The sequence below is a fragment of the Typopeltis vanoorti genome, chromosome 12 (genome assembly GCF_054136105.1).
Source record: "Typopeltis vanoorti isolate ZY-2024b chromosome 12, IOZ_Tvanoo_1.0, whole genome shotgun sequence".
Lineage (NCBI taxonomy): Eukaryota > Metazoa > Arthropoda > Arachnida > Uropygi > Thelyphonidae > Typopeltis > Typopeltis vanoorti.
The window spans coordinates 106,319,120-106,344,990 of record NC_143560.1 but is presented as its reverse complement, the minus strand read 5'-3'; the positions used below and the strand labels follow the sequence as shown (position 1 = coordinate 106,344,990).

Here is a 25,871-nt window from a genome sequence, read left to right as displayed (position 1 = left end):
AAGAAACCACTCTTCTTGTGCACAGCCTCCTTTTGTAACTTCCAGGAATGGCCCCTTCTCATCGCTCCTTCCACCAAGTGAAAGAACTATCCAATGTCTACCCTGTAACTGCCTCTCAACAGTTTAAAAGTCTCAATCATATCACCTCTCCTCCTCCTCCTCCTATCCACCAACCTCTGCAGTCCTGAAACCATCTTTGTTATCCGCCTCTGTACCCTTTCCACAGTCATTTTATCCTCATCAAATCCTGGGGACCAAATCTAAGAACAATAGTCTAAGTGTGGTCTGATCAAGGTCTTATTCAACAGAATGATAACTCTTTTATCTCTGCAGGCCATTGTCCTCAGTATTGCAGCAATCCTCTGAGTTACCCTCACCACCTTTGCAATATGTTCCCTGAATTTCAGTTTTCTATCAATCATCACCCCCAGATCTCTTGTCTCCCCTACCTCCTCTAACACCCCCATTATGTCAAGTGTAATATATATATTTAAATATATATATATATTAAGACATAGTTTTAGTTTTTAATGGCAATTTCCTAGGTATATTAAGATATAGTTTTAGTTTTTAATGGCAATTTCCTAGGTAGCCTGTGTAGCTCAGCGGATGTGGCGTTTGCACACCGCCGCGCTTGGCCGCACGAAGGAAGACTTGGTTTCGAGTCTAGTCGGCGACTAGAGGAAATTTTTCTAAGCCTTTTTTCGACCGGTTCCCGAGTTAGTCGATCTCTGGCACGGGCAAGCAGGTTTTTCCTCCCGGAACCTCGGTTTTTTCGTCCTGTAAACTCAAGAAAATCGACCGTAGAACCCACATTATTTCAGACATTAAATATATTGTGTTAGGGACCACGAGATTGCTGCACATTTGAGCCGTCTCTCTTCACTGTGTACCGCTTAATTAGTGATAGCCTTGGGCCATCTGTCTCTGATTAGGTACCAGTGGAGATTGAACTGCCCACTCAGTCTCCAAAAGTTAGATAGGGCTAAATGGCCTCGCCTACTCCCGTATACGGGAATAAAAAGGCGTTAGCTGATTTTTTTTTATTATGGCAATTTCCTATACATTTAGCATACAAGTCCATCATTCAGATTTTGACAGGAGAAAAATTTCAACTTTCTTTTAAAAAAGACCTTCAAATTTATACTTCTGTTATCCCAAAGAATCATATGGTTAGTGTTATTAATTCCATGTTCTTCAAAATCAAACTTCTCAACATTTGTTTAGGTCAGTATATGATTGGCGTTCATAAATATATTTGTGACTGAGTGGCAGGTTTGGGTGGCAATCTTTAACAGTAGGCAATCAGAACGTGGCTTCAACAGTTCTGTTGATTTTGGGTTTTAGAAATAGAAGAAAAAAAATCAGCTAATGCCTTTTTATTCCCGTATATATAGAGAGTAGGCGAGGCCGTTTAGCCCCATCTAACTTTTGGAAACTGAGTGGGCAGTTCAATCTCCACTGGTTCCCAATCAGTAGCTGGCCCAAAGTTATCACTAATTAAATGGCATGCACTGAAAAGAGACGGCTCAACAAGTGTCGCCATCTCGTGGTTCCTAACACTCCAATTTAATGTCTGAAATAATGTGGGTTCTATGGTCGATTTTCTTGAGTTTACAGGACAAAAAAACCGAGTTTCCGGTAGAAAAAACCCGCTTGCCCTTGCCAGAGATCGACTAACTCGGGAACCGGCCGAAAAAATGCTTAGAAAATTTTCTTCTAGTCGCCGACTAGATTCGAAACCAAGAAGTCTTCCTTCGTGGTGTTCAAACGCCACTGAGCTATACAGGCTCCATTTTAGAAATAGATTACTTGTTAATTTCTCGTTAAATATTTCGCGATATTTTGTGCAACATGGTCCTCCCTACACGTCCAATCCAATCAAAAAAACCCCTAGTGAAGAATCACAGAAAAAGAAGCAAGCAATTGATCTTGAATCGAAGTTGCAAGTTATAAAGCAACGTGAAGCTGTTAAGCTAATCGATGTGATCACACGACTTCGGATGGTCTCATTCTACAGTGACAACCATCTGCTACCGTTAAATCGACGATAGTGACGAAGCAACAACAAGGTCCTATTGGTGATATGGAAAAAGCTACTTGCATCATGAATAGAGAGCTTGAACCAAAAGCGCATATCCCTTAGCACTATGACCATAACCACTAAGTTTCTTCAACACGCTGATGGAGGAAGTAGGGCCGATTACGACTACGAATTCAACGCATTTTCCGGTTGATTCAAGCAGAGTTTTGCGATGCATAATATGAAAATATATGGTGAATTTGCAAGAACCGATGAGAAGGGTACCAATGAGTTTGTGGAGAAATTGGATAAAATTATTACGGCGGAAAATTATTTGCCACAGCAAATATTTAATATGGATGAAACTGCCTTGTTTTAGAAAAAATGCCCGAGCGGACATTCATCCACAAAAAAGCTAAAATGTATGCCTGCTTTCAAAGCTCTTAACGACCATGTTACGATTCTGTTAGGGGGGGGGGTAATGTGGCTGGATATAAACAAACCATTTGCGATAAGGCACAGTGACAATCCATGAACCTTCAAAAACATTAGGAAGCATACTCTTCCGGTTCATTATCAGAACAATGAGAAGTGAAAGAAAATGTAGAATTTAAAATTTTAATAATTCTACATAATGCTCCACCAACCTTACGTTGGTGATTTTCACTCGAAGATTAAGGTCATGTTTCTCCCTCCAAACACTACTTCATTGATCCAACCAATGGATCAGAGAGTTCTTGCAGTACTTAAGGCTTATTAAGGCAGAAATGGCCTTAATTAAGGCCATTTCTGCCACTGAAGGAAATGATCAGACTCATTCAATTCTGGAAAGCATTCAATATTTATCATGCTATTTAAAATATTGCTGTGACTTAGGACGAAGTGATCTCACAATGTGAGTGGCATATTGAAAAACACTAAAAAGGTTTGTGCACGATTTTGGGAGTTTTGAAAAAAAAATGAAGACCTTTGTAAATTGAGTGGAGAAATAATGGGCAAAGCAAAAAAATCTGAATCTCGAAGTGAATGATGACGACATAATCCAACTCAGAAAGTGCTCCTGAAGAGGTGACCAAAGAAGAATTGGTCGAACTGGAGGAACAACGTGTTGCGAAAGAGAAAGAACGTGAAAAGGAAGATGGGGAAAATAGAAACAGGAAGAGGTAGTTAAACAATTCCCAGTGAAGGGTCTTGCAGAAATGATCTGTGCAGTTAGCGATGTTCTCAAAATGGCTGAAGACGACCCTAATATTGAACACTACTTATTAGTAATAAGGAAGGTAATCATGTGTTTACTTGCTATAAACAAATTTGTGATGAAAAGAAGAATAAGCAAAGTACGTTGGACATTTTCATCGAAAAAAAAAAAAGTTACACCAGAAGATCTACAGCCTGGTCCATCCAATCCAATAGGGAAGGTAATGAAGATGTGATTGTGGAGGAAGATTTGGGTGATTATTTTCCTGTTTTATAGTGGCAGTAAGGCGTAGTACAGTTTTATAATGTTTAAAAATTAAAATGACAGTATACTTATTACGGTTAAGTCCCTAATCCGTATAACTTGATTTAATGGATCGGCTTAAGTCCTGCCGGATGGAACGGAACCCTGAAGTAAGTCGAGGAATGACTGTATATAGACGATTGAGTGAGGCTTATGTCTTTTAAGTAGTCCACGCTAAGGCAACTCGTGAATGACAGGGAGTGTAAGTTTGTTGATCAACTTACCTTATGAAACTTTCATAGTTTCTACATTTGGATTTGAAATTAATCTAGATCTAATATCCACTTTGCCTGTGTAATTTTGCATCGCCGAACTGAAGCCTTTTGGCTCCTTAACGTGTGAAATGAAAATAATAGGAAGAATTATAAAAATAAAATTTAATAGAATATCAGTTACAACCAATAAACGAAATCATAAAATAAATTGAGTTCAGAATGGAATGAGCATGTAAACAGAATGGATTGGGAAAAAAATGTGAATAAAATATGAATTGGGAGACACTTAAAAAAAGAATAGTAGACCTGATTTATCACCATAATCACGAACCATGGGCCCACTGTCCGATGCCTCCTTTGCTATCTTCTTCCACTTTTCTTTGTCCAGTGTACAGTGTCGCAGTTTCTGTACACCCTTTCCATACCAGTGCTTTATGTCGTCTATCCGTTCTTTGTATGGTTTACCTCTTCTGTCCACACCATCCATAATACCAAACATGAATGCCTTTATCTTCCAGTCCTCACTCATTCTGCAGATGTGTCCAAATAATTACAGCTTCTGTTTTATAATCTTCTGCATTAGATTCTCCTTTGGTTGAATCTTCCGATAGAGCTCTTCATTTGGACTTTGTGTACCCATCTTATTCTTAGAATCCTCCTTTAACAAGTTCTTTCAAATGTCAAAATTATTTTTCTTGATTCCTTATTTATTACCCACGTTTCAGATCCATACAGTACGCTGGTAAAGATGCATGTTTACAGTATTCTTAGTTTCGTTTGCAGGCTGATCACTTTACTTTTCCTGATGTTATCCATGGCCTTCAGATTTGTTCTTCCCTTTGGAAGCCTGGTCTTTATTTCTTTTTTACAGTCGAAATCATATGTCATTTTACTTCCCAAGTATGTGAATTGTTCTACATTTTCTATATCAATTCCATCCACCTGTATCTTTTGTTTCATGTTCTCACCCAAATACCATTATCTTTGTTTTTTCCAAGTTCATAACAATTCCAAATCTCTTCCCTTCCTCATTTAACAGTTTCAATTTTTTTGTAGTTCTCTTTCTCTTCTTCAGTAATAGCAATGTCATCTGTAAATCTCAGATTGTTAATTCCCATCCCATATACTGATGTTCCTTTTGCATCTTCCTTCATTTTATCCATTGGTCTTTCTAAATGTGCGATGAAAATATTTGGTGGTATTGGGTCCCCCTGTCTAGTACTTCTGCTTGTTCTAAACCGTTTCCCCAAATCATCACTAAATGAAGAACTCTGCCTGCTGCAACATAGCTATTAGTTTTCTATCAATTCCATAGGATTCTAGCTGCTGATGTCACTTTCTGGTCGATACTGTCAAATGCCTTCTGAAAATCAACAAAGCAAGTATATATGTTTTTGTTTTTTCTCCTAGCTTTCTCTGTTATTAACCCATCATCAAAATCTGTTGAACTGTAGTTCTATCTTTTCTAAATCCTGCTTACTCGTCTGCAAGGTATACTTCCAATTGTGTTCTCAATCTTTCTGTCAATATCATTATCATCACCTTATCAAGGTGACTTGTCAAATCAATTGTTCTATAATTTTTACATTCTAGCTTATTTCCTTTATTTATAATGTCACTAATATCGATTTCACCCACTCATTTGGCATTTTCCCGTCTTTCCATAGCATATTACATAGTTGGTGCATTTCTGTAACCATTCTTTTGCCACCATATTTAATCATTTCTCCAATGATATTATCATTACCAGGACTCTTGTTGTGTTTTAGCCATCCTATTGCTTTTCTCCCTCTCCTCTTAAAATGGCCATATCATACTCATTACCTGGCGGTGATATCTGCTTTAATTCTTCAATCAATTTCCCAACGTTATCTAAATTTAGATTTTCTTCATATAACTCACTACAGTATCTTGTCCACTGCTGTACAATTTTATCTTTATCCATCAATACTTTGCCTTTTTTATCTTTAATTGTGGTCTGTTTTGGTTTCTACCTTCTATTAATGGTTCTAAACATTTTGTACGCCTCCCTAGGTTATGCTCTCCATAGTGCTGTTCTATGTTATTGCATTGGGCTTCTGACCAGTTCATCTTATCTATTCTCACTGCCTTTTTTCACCTCATTGCACTTTCTCCTATATTGCTCCTCTATTTGTTCTGATGTATCCCTTCTTATCTTAAACATTCTCTTCTCCTGTGCTAACTTCAGCGTTTCTTGTCTAATTCACTGCTTCTTCTTGATCTTCTCTTCTTCTGGTACTGTTTCTTCAACTGCATCTTCTATCGCCTTCATTACTCCTTTCACTCTTAGATTCGAATTTGTTTCTCTGTCCACACTTTTCAGTTTCTCTTCAAACACTGTTCTTTACCTTCCTCCTATTTCTCCTTCACTTATTCTTGCTATATTTTCTTCGTTTCTGATGATGGGGTTTATATTTTCTTTTTAATTTCAACTTGATGTTTGCAATCACTAAACTATGATCCGAGTCTATATCCGCTCCTTGAAAAGTTCGACACTGCTGTACTGATGTTATTTATCTTCTTTTAATCGTAATCATATCGATCATGTTCTTGGTTTTCCAATCATTTGATCGCCACGCCCATTTTCAACTCTTTTTGCTAGAATCTTGTGTTACAGGTCATCATCTCGTGATCCACAGCAAATTCTAACATTTTTTCACCTCGTTCATTTCTCTCTCCAAAACGATATCTTCCCATGACGCTTTCCAAACCATCATTATCTATTCCGACTTTGGCATTCCGATCTCCTTCAATAATTAGTACATCTTCCTTTGGTATTGTTTCAATTGATATTATAAACATGGCTTTATAAAAGCTTTTCAGCTGCAGGCAAATTAGACAGTATTATGCGATGGCGGCATGGTTTTTCGCTAGTATGAAAGGAAATTAGCACCTTGTGCTCAAAATATTATCATAAAAGAATAAATTCGCTAACGTGTTTTATATGTAATCAAATTTTTGTATATATGATATAACTGTGTTGCTTTTAGACCCTGTGTTTTTTGCGTCCCTGACGTGTATCCTATTTGTTTTCACTTCTTAATGAACTGCACATCACATCATGAGCTGTATTCAGTTAAAATAAATAAAATAATGTGTGTGTATAATACGCCGCTTGGAAAGAAGTCAATGGACACCATAGTGTGAGGAACAAATAGGGAATTTCGGACCATTCTTTCTATAGGCATGTAATGGGGTCCTGGACTGTTGTGGGGCAGACGTCGCATGACTTCACCCAACGTTCCAGTTCATCCCACAAATGTTCAATAGGGTTGAGATCACGATTCTGTGTGAGGCCTGTCAAGTGTGGTGACATTTATGTTTACAAACCACACAGTTATAGCAGTCTTAATTACAAGGTGCAATGGCTTGCTGAAAGAGACAATAGCAAGTTCCGTAAAAACATCACAAAGTAGGTAGGTTCTAAGATAAAAAGCCAAACGGCTATTTTTTCTGGCGAAGTTAATTGTAGGTAGGTTCTGTTCTCTCACCAACCCTCTTCCTGCTATATATCAGTAACCTACTTCAGCTGACCTCCAACATAAACACAGTTTTGCTGATGACATTGCATTGCACTCTTCCTTTTCATTTGATAAAGCTTACTCTACACAACTCACCTCATACTACAGAACATCAACCACCACCACCACCACCACCACCACCACTGCCCTCAGTTCTGATCTTCAAGCCATCTTCCAATGTAGGTCAGATAACCTAGTCTATTTCAACGCTAATAAAACCCAGTACTGTCTTATTTCTCATAAAAAAGAACCATTTTCTCCCAGTATTATTTTTGACAACGCCCAAATTTCCAGACAATTTGAGATTTCTCTTCTTGAAATGACCCTTACATCAAGACTCTCCTGGCATAAACACATCACAGCCATTGCATCTTCAGCTTCTTTAAAACAAACTAGGATTTCCTAATATTGCTCTCACATATGGGGTGGGGACCCCAAAAGCTCTCTCAAAATGCTTGACTACAGGGGAGAGCATTTAGACTTATTAATGACCCATCTCTTACGAACTCCCCTCACTTTCGCACAGACGATTGATTTCTGCAATATGTGTATTCTATTCTACAAATATTTCCATGGGAAATGTTCATCTGAAATAGCACCAATAATTCCTCCTACTAAGCACATTCACGTGCTTAGTACAATAATTAGTACTAAGCAGGTGTTCCAACGAGCTTAGTACTAAGCTCGTTGGAACATGTGCAGCTTCTGCTCAACATCCCTTCACAGTGCCCCTTGAAACCCACAGATCAAGTTTCTTTTCCTCCTCCTTTATCCCTGCAACTGCTGTACTGTGGAACAGTCTTTCTCTGTTGTGTTCCCCAAGTATAGTTTATGAATATTTTATATTATAATATACAATATAAAATATTGTATATTACAATATACAATCATTTAAATCAAATGTGAACAAGTTCCTCCTTTCCCAACACTACCCATACTCGGTATTAATGTACTATAGGTTGATCAACCAACCTCTCGTGTATGGATTCAACATAATAATAATAATAATAAAACGCCACCTCGGAATTTCATAGTTAGGGTTACTCACTCTGGTAAGATACGTTCACCGCACATCCGCCACAACACACAACCAGTCCATCTGCTCAGTAGAGGATATAGCGTGATTCGTCAGTCTATATAAAGGCTTTCTGAGCTTCCATATCCCACTGCACACGCTCTTGGCACCACTGAAGACGACGCTTAGTTTGGGTAATGTGGGGCTTGCATATTGCAGTCTTACCATGGAAATCCATATTGCGAACCTCGGTTCTGAATGTTTTGTGCAGGTTCGTGTTCCAGTCGATGACCAGAATTCTGCATTTAACCTATCGGTCGACGAATGGTGGTAATTTCATATCCTTCGTATTACCCTACGGTCATGGTCGATGAGTGTGGTGAGTCGTCTCTCCCGGTTAGCACTTGCAGTTGACTCCATGCACTTCATCTTAGTATGGTATCAATGATTGACTTGGGATGGCCCAATTTGTCAACAATTTGCCCAACAGATAGGTCTGCAACATGTCATCATATCACAACACCTCTTTCAAACTCGGTCAGTTCCCTTCTCTGGAGCATGTATTCCTTCAATTTATACCTGCTACAAACACATGAGTCATTACATGACACGATGCACCTTTTCATCAAAACAAGAGTGGATCTCTCGCTTTGATCCATGGGACTCCATGAAAAATAACGACACCATAAAAAGTTTCCCTTTCTGCAACTTAAACACTACAATTATACCAAAGAACCTATTTAAATAATCCCAAACAGAGTTACCATTAAACTTTCTGGCACCCTGGACGAAAAATAATGTGGCATATTCTTTTTTCTTTTTTCTTTTTTTTTATTTTCTATTCTTTTTTCAATTTCCCACCTGGGAAATTCTTCGAGTTCCTGGTTGTTGCTGAGCGTTTTGTCTGCGATCGACATACCCCTGCAACAGCTATGAATTAGACTTTGGCACAAAGGGACAGTTACTTAACAATGTCTTCATTGTTACCAAACGATGTCTTCACAAGTTCTGTGAAGACATCGTTTGGAAAAACTCTGCTTCTTGCCATATAACCCGTTCATTAAGTGATAATCACACACACACACACACACACACACACACACACACACACACACACACACACACACACACACACACACACACTGTTTGTCTCTTTCATGTGTACTGTGCAGTACAGCAACGAGGGTATGAAGCGCCTGTGGCAAGTTTCTAACTTGCGCCCCCCTAACCCAAAAATGACAAAAATTTTGAAAAATTTAAATGTAACAAGTTAAATTTTACTAAATGCAATATGTTAAATATTATTAACCCCATCAAAATGAGTTGCGGTGTGTTTAAAGCGGCGTATTGCCGAAATTTAAAAATACAATATAAAATAGCGGACTTTTATATCTATTTATTTATTTTTATTTTTTATGTTTTGCGCCTCAAACCTACTTGCGCCCGTGGCGAGTGCCTCTTTCGCTACGCCCTCGTTACGGCACTGGCACAGTGCAGTCAACTTTGCGTGTATAAAACACGTTCCAACAGAGAGGGGGGGGACAAAAAAGAAACATTCCTCTGAAATCTGCAGCAGCTGAAAAGGCCAATACAGCAGTAGCGCACCCAGGGAGGGGGCCAAGGGGACCCCCCCCCCAAAAAAAAAGAAAAAGTTAAAAAACACTAGAAAATTTTCCAAAATACTTTTTTTTTATTTATGTTGTGTCATGTCTTCTATTTCTATACTACTTATGAATTAGGGATCACATAAGGTGAGAGAACCCTATAGCAGTGTTTCTCAACCTATGGTCCGCGGACCACAGGTGGTCCAAAAGCTTAAATTAACCAAATAAATCTATATATTTTAATCATTCAAACAAAACAAATTAAAATTGAATAAGTAAGTAAAAATTATTAAAATAAAATGAATACTTTAAAAAAAATAGTGGCAGAATGTTCATTCCATGAACATTCTGCCACTATTTTGTAGCGGCAGAATGACGAGTAATAAAAGAGGGGTGAAGTGAAAAACAATATGCTTTTATTGCTTCCACCTTCCCTTACTATTTTGTCAGATTTGAAGTGAACATGTGTTGTCCACATGACCACATTTCAACCAATTGTTTATTGTTTATTGATTTTTATTGTTGAAGGTTTTCCTCCTTCAACCAAGGCTCAATATATCTTCAGAAGTGCTAGACAAAATGTGTTGTGAGTTAACTTCAGTATTTACCGTATATATTTTTCGAAAATCGCGCAAAAAGCAAGCTGACAATTGAGTTTAAATGCTAACTCTCTTCAACCGAATTCCAATAATATGTGAAACTGCCATAACAGCATTCACTATATATTTAAATATATCTTAGTTTTAACACGTTTACGAATTTTAACACTTTCGGTTGAATTTTATTGCTGCCGAGCGAACTCACACAATCTAATTAATAACAATAGTTTTTAGTTAGATACTGTGTTCGCTGGTGCAACATATGGTTTTGCTTGAGTCTATATATACAGGATAGTTTCTGTATGAGGGGACATGTGATTTATCAATTAGTGTAATTTTTATCCCAGTTGTCTCTAATTGCACTATTTGTTGAGAAATATATTACACAGACTGCTTATACCTTATTCACTGACATAATAAAAGTACTTGTGTTTCTTGCCTCTGCAATATAGTGGCTATTAGGGGAGGGCGTGTTGTTTACCACGGGAGCAAGTTACTATCGCTCTGCTCTGAACGTGTTTCAGCTTTTTTCATTTGCGAGGCATATGCGAAACTTTTTAATTTATTTTTTTCGAAAAGTAAAATCAGGGGTGAGAGTTATATGCGAGCAAGTACGGTATTTCAATTATGGATAAGTACATTGGTACCTTCTTTAAACGGAAAAATATCTCGGATGACAGTGATAATACAAAACGAGTTTGTAATGACAGTTTGTGTTCACAGAATTCCCATCAGTTGCAATGCGATAATATTAATACGCTTAACGAAAGGAAAGATTTGCTGACTTGCTGGACACTCGACCAGTAGATCGCATTTATAGGTAAATACAGTTGGTTATTTTGTAGGAATTTTTCTGTTTTGTGACTTTCTCCCTTTACGGTAATTATGCTTACATTGTTGTGTTATTATTCAACAATTGTTTACAGGTTTGAATGTGTATATAAAGTCAACATCAACAGTAGCTTGATTACGAACGCGTGATGAAAGGGACGGGGAGGTTTGGAGCTTCCTCCGGATAGTATTCAAAAGGTAAATACAATTGGTTATTTTGTATGGGGCCCCGAAACTTATTAGTTTAGAATTTAACCACTGGGGAAAGGGTTTGTGTCCACCTCAAAACTCTGAAACAGAATTTGGAAACATTTTCCGAATAAATTTTTATAAGAAATTTCTGTGATTTCACAATCCATTTCAGGCTTGCAGTCACGAGAACTACCTTTCGTTATCGAAAAAAGAGCAGCTAATTGAGCTTTCAAGTGACAGTGGGCTTAAAATGCAATTCCGTGATCGTGGTTTGGCTCGATTCTGGATCTCGCCTTCAGTGAGAAGTGAATTTCCCGAATTATTTGAAGAAGTTGAAAATCGTCATGCAGTTTTCTACAACCTATCTTTGCAAGAAACGATTTTTATCGCTCCTTCAAATAAAAACAAAATACAGAATTCGTCTTAGTGTGTGTGCCGATCTTCGACTGAAGTTGACCAATATTGAGCCAGATATCCAGCAACTCTGCAAGGTCGAGAAGCTCATCCATCTCATTAAAAGTAAATAGTAACATAATTATATCATTTTATTTATTTGTTTAATAAAAATTAAAACAAAGTTTTAATTTTTATCCACAAAATTTAATTTTTTATCTATATATCCGGACTGGTTGGCCGACTCTCCAGCAAAAGGCTGCGAGTTCGAATCCCGCCGTGGGCATGGATGTTTGTGATTGTCTGTGGCAGTGAAAATACTAGGGGGCAGTGGCCGGCGGTAGACAGCGTTGGTAGATGATTATTATTATTATTATTATTATTCCTGATACCTCCAAGGAGTCCGAAGACTCATCGCGGGAGGACACCTACAACTGTCTCTACACCTAACCTCTACTACGAATCATCTCCATCAACGCCATCTACCGCCCACATCCAACACCACCACAACTAGTAATTTTTGTCTGTAAATTGCGTGATGATGATGATTGTAGTTGTGGTTGGTGAAAACGGAGAGTTGTAGAGTATGTGCCCTTCCTCGATATGTCTTTGGACTACCTGGAGATGTTATGTAATAATAATATCGACTAGCTTTATATGTTCATTGTGCATCACATAGTTTGAATTTGGCACTTGGAAATGCTATATCTGTGACAAATAAGAAATTGCATTGGTATAATTGAAAAGGTACACAATTTCTTCAACCTCTGAAAGACAGGACGTCCTTGTTGTTTCTAATATTATAATATTAATATCTTTTAAGATTTATAATATCTTTATTTAGCTTGCAAAAAATATTTGCGTGCACCTTACCATTGTCTAAAATAATGCAAAAATCTGACCTCTTAATTGCCCTAAATTTTGTTGATGATGCTGTGGCTCAATTAAATATCGTTTGTGAAACACCAGATTCTTCATTTAAAGATGTTTACGATGAAGAGTGTATAAAAGCCAATAATTTTAATATTGACATTAAAAAGCCAAGGACTTCATCAAAACAAACATTAAGGTCCAAGTTCCAGGCGATTCTGCAGAAGAGTATTTCAGGAGAACTATTTCATTCCATTTATTGACCAAATATTGACTCAACTTCATGAACGTTTCACTCGGCGCCGCAATATTTTTTTCTCTTCTACCAAATGGAAAAGATGCCCCAACAGCAAGTGCAATGGAAGATTTTCGTCAATTGTGTGAATTTTATGCCGGTGATTTGCCTTCTACAAATCCAGCAATTTTGAACGCCGAATTCAAGTTGTGGTATAAGAAATTTGACAAACCGTTTGCAATAGATCCATGCAAAAATGCCGTTGATGCAGTTTCAAAGTGTGAAAATGATATATCCTAACATCTATAACTTATTAAAAATATTTGCAACGCTTCCGGTAACAACATGCGTCAGTGAAAGGTCATTTTCTGACTTACTCCTTTTAAAAACCTATTTTAGATCTACCATGACACAATCACGATTGAACGGACTGACTTTGCTATATATATATACACACACACACACACACACACACACACACACACACAGAGATTAATGTAACCACGACTGAAATAATTCAAGAGCTTTGTAAAAAGAAAAGAAAACTGGATTTTATTCTTTAAAAATTTTTTTATAATTACCTAATGAATAAAATTTAATGAATAAAATTTAACGAATTTTAGTTGAACGGATAAAAATATTTTTAATGCAAATTCATTGTATTAAATATATTTTTATCCGTTCAACTCGCCCCCCTCCCCCTAGATTAAATCCTAGGTGTGCCACTGCAATACTTGTAAGTATATCACTTTCCTATAATTATTTCGCCTACTCCACCAAGACCTCAACTGTGTAGGCCGGCCTGTAGGGGAACAGGACACTTACGAAAATACAAATAAATCTAAGTAGCTTAAACACCAACTTAGATTTTGATTCTATATCTGTCCACTCGTTGACCCATTAGATAGATGGGCTGATAATATTTCAATTTGTGTTAACGGTTCAATTTTTTTTTTTTTTATTAGGATCTAAACTATTTTACCTTCTAATAAATGATACTTAATTAGTTTCATTACAAAAATGACCTCATCATCATCATCATCATCATCAAATTCCTGCCATGTACCCTCAAGGGGTGTACAGGATATGATAGTACTACATGAAAAAATTACATCATTACTAACTTCCTATCTACAATTTTCCTCCAAATCAGTCTGTTATTTGTAAGACTCCAACATTATCAGATCTTATATTTCTATCGTCTAAGGCACTTTGTACCGTATCAATCCACGTATATGACCTATACCACAAAAATGACCTTTAAGCTGCATATGTTAACTTGCTTCATTTATAGCTAAGTAATTATTTCCTGTAAGCATTTTGACAATCAATCTGGAAATTACCTAAGTATATTCAACAAACGCAGTAGTTACCGGTAACATCACTACCGTATCACGGAGTTTCGCTGTACGGTAAAGTTTTACGGGGATCCGGAGAAAGTACAGTACTGTTATGTCCAACGAGCTTGTTACGAAAACCTTGACAAGTGCTTCGCCCCTGTTTCTTATAATTGTACCATAGCAATAGATTACAAAATCATCTTACTCATATGCGGGGGTGCTCGCGCGCATTTCAAGTATATTTCTGTGAGTATAAAATGGAGAACTTTGGATTTTCAGCGCAGTTACGGAGGGTGAGCTATTGATTTATGAAAGTGAATGGCTGATAAAATTGCAAACAGTTGAGAAGAACGATTACATTATACGCATGCACTGTTTTCTAACTTGCACAACAAATTATACGGGTTCATAAGACATGACCTTGATCACCTCATTATAGTCTGTCTTATTTCATACTCATAAGGGAATTACCACGTGATGTCCCTGTAGCGCAGTGGATAGCGCGTTGGACTTCTAATCCAAAGGTCCCGGGTTCGAGTCCCGGTAGGGATGAATATTTTTTCCCCTTTTTTTCTTTCCTTTTTTTTTTTTTTTTTATTTCCCCTTCTTCCTTTTTTATTTATTCTACAATTTTTTTTCTTTTTTCTTTTCCTTAATTTTCCAATTTTTATTAATTTATCTTCGATTTAAAATTTTCCCTTTCTTTTTTCTTCATTAAAATTTTTTTCTCTCTTTATTTTTCTCCTTTTTTTTAATCTTTTTCTTTTTCCTGCATTTTTATTACGTATTTCCTTCTGTAATTTTCATATCTCTTATTTCTCGTATTACTTTTTCTTTCTTTTTTTTTTTTTTAAAGAATTGGTGGAGCTGTTTCATTGACTTTTAAAGTACAGTAATAATTCTTAAATGAACGGAAGTATATAAAAGAATTTATAATTCTTCTGATATGTGGATATATATATATATATATATATATATATATATATATATATATATATATATATATATATATATATATATACAGGGTGTCCCAAAATTCACGCAAGATTTAAATTTAACGCCATTTGTGTGGTAAAGTGTTGCCAACGAGAAACAAAAGACAGCATGACAGCTGACAGTTCAGGGTTATTAAAAATGACCACACACAGCGAATAGAGTTCGTTGAATGGATTATGGAACAACAACAAGTGGATGCTTATTTTTTGAACAAAATCATCTTCAGCGATGAGGCTCATTTTCATCTTGATGGCTTCGTCAATCGACAAAATTGTCGCATTTGGGGTTCAGAAAATCCACAAGTGATTGTTGAGAAACAAATGCATCCACAACATGTTACTGTTTGGTGCGGATTTTGGGCTGGAGGCATCATCGGTCCATTCTTCTTCGAAAATGCGGCTGGTAAGGCAATAACAGTTAATGGCAACATGATAATCCAGTTTTTTGTGCCTAAATTGCAAGATGTGGATGTGGACAACATGTGATTTCAACAAGACGGTGCCACGTTCCATACAGCTAGAGAAACAATTCAATTACTGCATGAGTCATTTCCTGGTCGTGTAATTTCCCGTTTTGGTGATCAGAATTGGCCGCCCAGATCATGTGACTTAACGCAGTTGGACTTTTTTTCTTTGGAGTTTTCTGAAGTCTAAGGTTTATGCCAACAAGCCCACGACCACCGACGCCTTGAAGGAGGAAATTGGGCGCTGTATCAACGAAATTCAGCAACATTTATGCAAAACGGACATGGAAAATTTCGACAAAAGAGTGCGTATGTGGCAGCAAAGCCGTGGAGGCCATTTACCCGATATGCTATTCCATGCATAACCGTATACTGTATACTTTATGAATCAATAAGAAATTACAATTTTTAATTAAAAACCTGTGTTTTCTATCAAAATTACTTCTTGCGTGAATTTTGGGACACCCTGTATATATATTATTATTATTATTTTTTTTTTTAAATTTTTTTTTTTTATAAGAGATTTAATGACTAAAACCGAGAATAATTATAAGGCTTTAATGATATAAAACACTACTAGTTTCGGCTTTTGACAGCCTTCTTCAGGTGTCTTCTAAAAATAGGAAACAGTAATAAAAACACTGAAGTTTAAAACTGAGAAGCACAGGAAAATTGCAGCACATAATTGACATGAAAAAAAACGTTGTATTTTCATTTAAGTTGTTCTTTCAAACGTGGCATTGTTTGTTGAGTGCGTGCCTGCAGATATATATCACGTTCCTCGCATTTTCCACCTATCAACCAATTTCTGTAACAAACAAATCACTCCTCATATGTAGCATCCCATAGACGTACATTCTTCTTGGTTCTGTACAGCCTCTGGATTCTTTCCACCACTTTCACATCTCCAAGAGATGCAGATGATTAGATTTATGCAGATGATTAGATGAGTAGATCCAGATGGGGCTATACCAAGTCCTTATAAAGAGGTTTAATAACCTCTTTATCTCTGTTTGTCACCAGGTAGACCTATAAACAATTTCAGCCACTTTTGTAATATGATCTCTGAACTTTAACTCACAGTCAAGGTTGTCGTTTTCCCTCTCCCTCCAAACTTGTCACTCCTAGGCATTACTTCAGTGGGTTAGTGGATTATGACGGTCTTGCATATATAAGTTATAAACGGATCAACTTATGTTAAACATCACATATTTAACATAAGCTGATAATCGCCTACTCCCTATATAAGGGAATAAAAAGGCGTTAGCTGATTTTTATTTTATGATAATAAGTTTATAACAGGCAGCATAAGTTTTTGAAAAGATACTTCCTTCTTCTTCACTTTTTTTTTCTTCTTCTTCTGCCTGGTTGACCGAGTGGTTAGCGTACCCTCTCTCCAGTCATAGAGGCTACGAGTTCGAATCCCAGCATAGGTGTTTGCGATTGTCCAACTAACTTTGTATGGAAAGGACATCTGTGACCCTACCACTTCTAGAAGAAAGGCTTCTCTCCCAAACCCCTATGAGATAAGAGAGTGACCATACGGAGTCCATTGACGTCATATGCAAATAACTGACTAACCTCTCTTCTTCATTAATTGACTCATGGGAATGTGGTGCATGATCCTTTTACAGACTAAAAATGTTTATATAATCTTCTTGTGGCCCGATTGCTGATGAAATGGCCTATCTGGTAACATAATTATTACAGATTAAAAAAATCAGTTGATCAGAATTAAATATTATGAAAATTATTACACTACGCTATGTACACTATTTATCTTATATAATGGCTTCAATATATTATGTTCCGTAATCACTAGATAACTTAAAACTGGGAGGAAGCCCTGTTATCAAAGAGCTGACTAAACTTTTAGTAAATGCCTAAAACAGAGAAAAATTCTAAAAAATTGTAACAATTCACTTCTAATATTAATTTTTAAAAAGGGCAATAAGGAAGAAATTAAAAACTACAGCCCTACACCCTACTCCCTACTATATATAAAATCTTCACAAAAATTATAAATAATAGAATAAATTATAAACTAGAGGGAATGGAATCCTGTGAACAAGCTGGATTTAGAAAGAATTACAATACTTTGGACCATATTCACGCATTAAGACAGCTCATTGAAAAATCAGTTGAATAAATACAACAAACCCTTATGTCTGGCCTATATAGACTACGATAAAGCATTTGATTCAGTTAAAACAGTGGCAACACTAAAAGCACTTGAAACCCAGCGAACTGAGAAACCGTATATTGAAACACTACAACATATTTACAATAATGCAACTTCTGTAATTAAATTATATAAAAACAGTGAAAAGTTCCCAATACAAAAAGGCATCCGGCAAGGCGACACCATATCTCCCAAATTATTTACAGCTGCACTAGAGGAAGTCTTTAGAAGCCTTGATTGGGAAACAAAAGGAATAAACATAAATGGAGAAAGGCTGCATCATCTGAAATTTGCAGATGATATTGTCCTAATAGCAGATAATCTTGAAGTTCTGGAAGAAAGGATAAATCAGCTAAATGAAGCCTCCAGAGTAATTGGATTAAAAATAAATAGAGAAAAAAAACAAAAATAATGATGAATAAATACATAAACCATAGAACTGTCAAAGTTGAAAACCATGAAATAGAACAGGTTATTCATATGTATATTTTGGCCAATTGTTATCATTTGAGTATTGCCAAAGAAAAGAGATTGAATGAGGAATTCACCTTGGATGGGTGGCTTATAGGAAAATGAGAGGCATATTCAGAAGATTCCTATGAGTCTAAAAAGGAAAGCTTTCGACCAGTGCATACTTTCTGTCCTAATATATGGAGGAGAAACATGGACTTTAACAGAAGCTCTAAACAAAAGGCTGAGAACAACACAACATCGCATGGAGAGAAGTATGCTAAAAATAACATTAAGAGATAGGAAGGCAAATATCTGGATAGGATCTCAAACAGGTGTCATGGATATTGTAAAATACATTAAACAGGCTAAGTGGAGATGGGCTGGCCAAATTTCCAGATGCAGTGACGGGAGATGGACTACGAAAACAACAGACTGGAGACCAATGGATGGAGCAAGACAAAGAGGAAGACCGAGAAGAAGGTGAAGGGATGAACTGGAACAAATTGCAGGAGCGAAATGGATGGGAGAGTCAGAAAACCGAGTGGTCTGGAAAATCATAGGGGGAGCCCTTTGTCCAGCAGTGGACAGAACCAAAAGGTTGAAGAAGAAGAAGAATCACTAGATATAAGGAAATTGCAAATCGCATGACGAACTTTAAAATACTGATTTTCTTTATAAAGCTAATACAGTATAACTATTATATTAATATATTAATTAATATAATATTTAATATAATACTTATTAATAATACTGTATAATATAATTTTTATAGTGTACTACAGGAAAAAATAAACACGGGTTCTTTAAGTAAGATGGCAGCACGATCGATTTTGGAAAGGCTGAAAATAATATGAAATAACATTTGATATATGCAGTAGAATTAAGTACAGTATATTGAATTTAGAATACGTATGTGAGAATGTGAATATTACTTCTTCAAAAGGTATTATTTAAAATCATGAATTAATTAATGCTTTTTGTAGTATATTGTTTACTTATTAATATGATTTTAATATGTGATATAAGTGTGTAATTCTCAGTTGGATGCTTCTTTGAAGTTGTGTTGGGTATTTTTGTATTTGTTATCTGCTTGTATATATGAGTATGGAATCGTTGTTATTAAGCCTAATCTTGCTATTGTGACAGTGTGTATGTAGTGGGTGTCGGCTGGTATTTAATATAGTCTTTTTAAATTGAAAATTGTTGATTATAAGTGTATAATAATCAGTTAAATGTTTCTTTGAAGCTACGTTTGTAAATTTTTTGTGTTAGATATTTTTTGTTTGTTCAATGTTGTTCATTTAATGATGTATTTGGTGAAGCATTTTGGCAATACAATACATGCATAGTCTTTAAAGTAGTCAGGTGAGTAATTCGTTAATTACATGACTTGTTGTAGGAAAATTAAGCCTAATTTTCTTCATTACAGTTGTTGAAAAATATGTCGCATCAATAGGAAATCAGTTCTAATGTGTATATATATATATATATATTACCGAGGAAATAATTATTGAATATGCTTGTCTGATTATATTAAAAGTACTTCGGTTAGATTATATTAAAAGTACTTCAGTTATGATTTATAAATGTGTTATTGAATATTTACAACTGCTTTTAGTAAGTGGATTAATTTGTAGTGAAATTGGTGTTTAATAAAATCTAATAGATGGAAACTGGCCAAATTTGTTTTAAGCGGAACAGTTACGAGACCAATATATTAACCGCCTTTTATCGGTTATTTTCAAATTAAGTCCTGGTAGACTGATATTAACATGTGAGGGATTGAGTTTAAAGACTCACAAAATGGCGTTATCTGCATGTAGTCCTTTCTTTCAGAACTCCTTTATTGAATATTCTTGTAAACATTCTATTATTATTCTTAATGACATGATATACACTGATCTGAAAACAATTGTAGACTTAATGGAGAGGTGAAGATTTCACTGGAACAGCTTCCTGCACCTGAAAGCAGCTAGTCTTTAAGGGGGAAAGGTTTAGAAGCCGGTCACGGGTGAGGAACTGGGTGATTCAGATATTATAAAGAAGGAAGTAATTCAAGTTTTGAAGCTTTGTCTGATCCATCTGAGACATCCACGTCCAGTTATACTCCTCGGGATTCAGAACAGGTTATCAAATCAGGCCATGGTATCATTTAGAAAGAACTTCCCACATCGCTAGTGAGAGTAATAAAGTCATGACAGGTATAATATATGGCGATTCCATGATTCCGAGTGTGCAGAGTAACATGTTCGAAGAGTACTTTCATGGTGGAACAATGGAGAGGGTACTTTAGCCATGAAGAGAGGACAGAATGTGGAGATGATAGTAATGGCTGGCGCTAATTGACTTGAGTGGTAGCATTAATTGGGTGCCAAAGGATCTGAGAGCAATGTTAGAGACTGTGCAACAGAAAAGTGTGATGGGGTAGGGTAATGTGTGTGCTTCCTCGCTTTGACAATGCAGAGTTAAGTAGACGAACAGTGATAATGAATGATATAATTGCAAGAATATGTAAGAAAAGAAGTCTAGAATATGTTGATATTTGGAGTGCATTTGATGGTAGAAGAACGCCATATGCAAAAGATGGGTTACATCTGAATAGGGAAGGACACAAGATTTTAGAGGTTGCTGTTCTCTGATCAAGTGGAAGTGTTCGGACAGGGAAACTAGAATTGATAGGATTGAGAGCAGGAAGTGCAGCCTCATGTAGGGAAGAAGAAGAGTTTGGGTGTGAGGAAATTTCACCACGTGTTTTGACGAAATGTTCCGGAGCGTTAACAACAGCTTTTTCATATCTTTTTAATATGAGTTTTGCACTCGGCCAAGTTCCAAAGGAGTGGAAAGAGGATAAAATTGTTCTGATTCATAAGGGAGGTGATAAGACTAGGGCTTTGAATTATAGACCAGTCTGTGTGTATTTGAAGTTGTGGTTAAAGTGTTAGAGGGGTTAGTTAGGACCAAGATTCAGAATTGGGTTGACAACAGAAAAATACGCTTTGGTGGCTAGCATGGATTTGTTAAAGGAAGATCGTGTTTTAGCAATCTGCTTACTTTTTATAATAAAGTGAAAAATGTATTGGATAAAGGTGTTACATACATAGTGGTATATATTTAGATTTTGCAAAGGCCTTTGATAAATTGCCACATGACAAGCTGGTAATTAAATTGAAACGAATGGGGATGAACAGTAGATTATTTCGCGGTATTGAAGATTGACTGTCTGATAGTATCAGCGGGTTGTCTATGGAGGAGCGATATCTCAAAAGAGGAAAGTTATTAGTGGTGTAATTCCAAGGGTCTGTTTTGGGTCCACTGCTGTTCAGTGTGTATGTAAATGATATTGGGAGAGGTCTGAATGGTGATATGCAGTTGTTTGCAGAGGATGCAAAATTATGGATAGCTATCAGGAGTAGGACGGATGCTGTGGCTTTGCAAGAGGACTTGAATCCACTAGCTGAATGGGTAAATGAGTGAGGATTTCAATTCAGTGTTGCAAAGTGTAAGGTTTTGAAATTTGGGAAGCATAGATGGGACGTAGAGTACACAATCGGTGGCAATATCTTTGAAGAGGTAGAAGAGATCTGGGAGTGATTGTGGACAAGGCCTAAAATTATGAGATCAGCACAGCGGATAATGGGAATGATGCAGAGGGCACTGACTTGTAGAAGTAGGGATGTTATGGTTCCCTTGCACAATGCTTTGATCCATATGTGAGTTACTGTGCACAGATTTGGTGACGACCTGTATGCAAAAAGATGAAGATGTATTGGAAAAGGTCCAGAGACGATTGACTAAGGTGGTTTCTGGTCTCTGGAATGTTGAGTATGAAGACAGATTGAGAAATGCAATTTGCAGAAACTGGTGGACAGAAGGAGGAGAGAAGATATGATCGAGACCTATAAGCTGTTGAGAGGTTATTACCAGATTAATGCCAGGGAGGTTTCATAGAATGGTAAAGACAGGGAAAGAACAAGAGGTCATCCTTAGAAGCTGTATAAGGAGATTGTGAGCAAGGTGGTGAGGAGCAGTTTTTTTGTATGGAGAGTAGTGAGTGATTGGAATGCATTGCCCGAGAGTGTGGTGAGGGTTGAGACGGTGAACATATTTATTGCGTCGTATGATAAACTGTGTGTAACAGTGAGACCTCCCACGATGAGTGTATGACTCCTCCATGAAGGTTTTATAATAATAATAACAATAATAATAATTTTTTAAATAATAATAATAATATTAATATATATATATATTATTATAATAATATATGATAATAATAATAATAATAATAATAATAATAATTTTAATAGTATAGTGAGAGTGCAACTACGGAAAGCTAGTGTATACGATTATGACTAAACTGATACAAACGCATGCGTGTATATTTCGCGGTGTGTGTGTGTGAAATGCAGTACAACATTTCGTAAACTAAGGGAAAGGAGGTTATTTACACTATTGGAGCCACTTTTTTTAATGGGTTATAATCTAGTATTACATAAACGAGAACTTATTGTAATACTGAAATGTGTTATTATAATGAATATTTTCATGTTTTAGGGAATTCAAAATATCATTGGGTTCAAGTGTATTTATATCTGACCTAAAGCAACAGAGCAGTACAGGCACATTATATAACAATATATATCATTATAGACATTTTTAACAATCGGCAGTTTTAGTTTAGCTTGTCATAAAAAGAAACTATGGTAAATATTTTTAATAGATTAGTCTGTTAGGTACATTGGGACGCCATTTTAGACTACTATGATCTCATATTAACGACAAGTGATATATCCATTTCTTCATTTTTTTTTAAATTTCATTTAATCAGCTATAATTCATTTTATAACAAAAATAATTTAATAATTGTTTTTGTTTTAAAAGGAAAATAAAGTTTTAATTATATGTAATCTAGACTACATATAAGAAACTTCACCTCCCCAATGCATCATTTATATCCTGATTATGTGTACATACTCGTATTGAAGATAGTCTCAGATCTGTGAAGTGTGGAATATTCCTTATGAGGATAGACTGAAGATTTGTGGGTTATAAAAATTAGCAGATAGTAAGTAGAGAGATAAAATAAGTAAGCTGATAAAATGGTTTTATTTGAATGGAAGTAGGAAGGGGAAAGTTTTCAATATATAGCGGTGAGGGGTTAAAGTAAAGCAAGGATATGAGCTTAGATTTTTTTCTACGAGGGTGGTGAATGAGTGAAATGGATTGTTTCACGTTTTCAGTGGTTGGTCGGTGAATCAGTTTAAGGAGAGGTATGGTTGGTTTGTGTCTTCCGTGGTGAGAGATTTTGGACATCGACAGGTTTATTGAGAATATTGTTTGTGCGGCTTCCGCACACAAACGTCCACCACACCGCTTATACAAGCCTTCAATCTCCCAGTAAACTTGGTAGAAACGGTTGATATTGTTTCTTCTTTCGCAGGACTATGTTCTTTAACTTCTTCAGTCCACCACGATCTAACATTTTTGCAAACAGTGTTATCTTCAGATGTTGATGGTAAGTCTCTAATGTTTGAATGCTGTTTTCAGGTTATTTCGCTTTCAGGTCACTCTCACTTCTGAAAGGTGCTCAACGTTGATTGTTTTGAAAACTTTTTTTTTTTTTTGGACTCAGTCATTGATTCAAAAAATTTCAGAGCAGGATTCCTATTTATCAAATAAGAATATTTTAAATTTGCCATTTCTTCATTCGGGAAAAAATTCATAATCCAGGAGAAAAATTGTGGATAACTTTGAGCTTTAATATATATATATATATATATATATATTAACTGCCATGCAAAATTAAGTAAAAGTGCTATGTATTTCACTCTTACTATTATTAAGCGATCCCATATTTTAACTGGATTTTTTTTTATTTTTGTAGAAATAACTAGTTCACATTACTCGGTAATATTATTTTGATTTTGAATATAAACAAAACGAATTAATTTATTAAATTAAAATAAAAAAGTTTTTAATTTTTGAAGTTCCCAGAATTTGAGGTCCCCTTGAAATATAAAGGCTCAAAAGGCTGCATCAACCCATTAGAAGACAAACCTTGTAAACTTAAGAAGTCGGTATAATCCAGAGCAAACTTTTACAAACAATCATCATAAACTTTATTAGCTGAACTATTAAGTTGATGCTTATTTCCGCTTAGAATAATGAACGATGAAATTATTAATAGGCGTTGTTAATGTGCAAAGTAGAGACTAGACGATCCCTCCCCCCCAAAAAAAAGTCAAACCAACGTGAAAAACGCGAACATTCTACAAACATAATATAAATACGCTTTTAGGATATTTCAGAGCAACCAAGTATAACAATTTCCAAAAATATACATTTCCTTCTTGTCCGATGTTAATTTTAAATCATGTCAATGAAGACAAGTCTTTATAGGGTTGGACTGGATTGATTAGAATTATGGCCGAAGCTCCCAATACTATGATCCCAGCATATTATCGATGAATTTCACAGCACTGCAAGCAGTGATAGCTAATGATGTCGTCACATTTTTCTTCCTTTCTCTTACCTTATAAAGCCAAGTAGGTCAGCGGAGCCAGAATTTCTCTCGTTCAAAAGAACAGCATTTGGTAGGTCAGAAAGTTATCGGAATTGGAACGAACACATCCCACGTGCGAGCAGTACACCTAATTGTAATCCTAGGCACAACTTCCTTCAAGCCTTTTGGGGATATAATTTCAGATTATAAAATCGAAGACATTTTTTTTTTTTTTTAATTTCAGTAGCCAAATTGACTATCTTACTTTGTTAGTATTCATAGTGTGTCAAGGGCGGAGGGAGAGTTTGCACTCATCTCTAGTAGAGAAGCACACACGTGGGAATAAAATAATGATTTAGAAAAGTGGAATGGGTGGTGCTTCAAGGCTTCCCGATAGTATCGACCAAACCAAATTTGTTAGCTGTACTCCTATTGCGGATGACCGGTTTTCTCTGAATGGAGAAAGAAATGGTATAAAAGGAGCTATTGCACTAACCTTTCCACCTTTTTTATTACAATGCACCTTCAACACTGGCGTGATTCACTGTCGAAGAAACTACTTATGATCAGAGAGAGAGTTTTTGTTTGTATTTCAAACAAAAAACATGTCTTTTGTTTGGAATACAAACAATACGATCACTGAATTGGGTATCCGTTTGAGGAAATGCCCAGCAGCAAGAGATAGTATTGGAGAAAACACGAATCATATGTACTCTGTCATGACATCACTTCATGATTGATTTTGTGGAACGTGCATGTTGTCGTTAATTACTGGGGGAGTAAAAGTCCATCGAGTCATGTTTTAGCGAGTTTGTCATGAAAACGATTAGTCGTGTAGTGTTCATGTGATCTGAGAGATAAGGGATATGTAGTGCCGATCGATGACTAATGACATTTGGAGAAATATATGAGAAGGGG

At 36.1% G+C, this 25,871-nt stretch overlaps 1 non-coding gene across 1 annotated transcript; it reads left to right on the top strand.

The window, feature by feature from the left end:
* Positions 1 to 14,839: 14,839 nt before the first annotated feature.
* TRNAR-UCU (transfer RNA arginine (anticodon UCU)) lies at positions 14,840 to 14,912 on the top strand. Its single transcript has one exon. It is a non-coding gene; the product is annotated as a tRNA-Arg (tRNA).
* Positions 14,913 to 25,871: the final 10,959 nt, after the last annotated feature.